Source organism: Otolemur garnettii, unplaced genomic scaffold, assembly GCF_000181295.1.
Source record: "Otolemur garnettii isolate 467f Iridium unplaced genomic scaffold, OtoGar3 scaffold00113, whole genome shotgun sequence".
NCBI classification, from domain to species: domain Eukaryota; kingdom Metazoa; phylum Chordata; class Mammalia; order Primates; family Galagidae; genus Otolemur; species Otolemur garnettii.
In genome coordinates, this window is record NW_003852508.1 from 1,904,353 (window position 1) to 1,905,181 (window position 829).

Genomic DNA, 829 nt, shown 5'->3' on the forward strand with positions numbered 1-829 from the left:
CACGTAACTTCTTAATAGTTGTCCCTCTTCCTCTTGCCCAGAGTGGAAATTTCATTTAAGTCTTCTGGCCATTGCTTTTATTAGTGTGGCATCTTCACACTGGGGAAGAAACCATAGTTTTGAAATTCTAGCCCACTAACCTGTTGGCAAGTAGTTGGTGGCTTTTCTGTTGTCGATGACTCCTGCCTAGACTCAGTATTAACTGCTCTGTCCAGTAAGGATAAGGACGGTTAACTTGCCTCTGAGCTACTTTGCCTATGCTTCTAGATTTCAACAGAATCCAGCATGAAAACCTTATCTGAACTGGGGAAAGCACTCTGGTACTGAGTGCTGGCCTTTGCATAAGCATGTAACTTTACAATTAAGTCCTGCCTTTCTCTAACTTTACATTGCTTTTTTTCTTTTGCTTTACCCCCCTCTTCTGGCAGACTAGGAAAACTTCAGTGAACAGATAATTTTTGAGTTAATATTTAGATGGTATATTTAGAGTTTAAATCTTTTGAGTAAAATTTTTGCATCTGTATTTCTCCCACCCCAATTAATATAGTGTACCCAATAAACAACTCTTTAACCTCCAATTATGCAGAAAGATGAATTTTAAGTCCTTATTTTATAACCTTTTCAACTCTCATCTTGTTTTGGAAAAGAAATATGACACTCTTTTCTTTTTTTCCTTCCACAAATTAATGCAATAGTAAATCTAAAACTTATTCCACACACACATTCTTATTTAGTGCAGTCTTTTTTTTTTTTTTGAGACAGAGCCTCAAACTGTCCCCCTGGGTAGAGTGCCATGGCATTACAGCTCACAGCAACCTCCAACTCCTGG

At 37.8% G+C, this 829-nt stretch overlaps 1 protein-coding gene across 1 annotated transcript in view; it reads left to right on the forward strand.

Annotated features, from left to right (window-relative positions):
• MTFR1 (mitochondrial fission regulator 1) overlaps nucleotides 1–829 on the forward strand; it is an 80,717-nt gene that overhangs the window by 75,479 nt on the left and 4,409 nt on the right. The window lies entirely within an intron of this gene.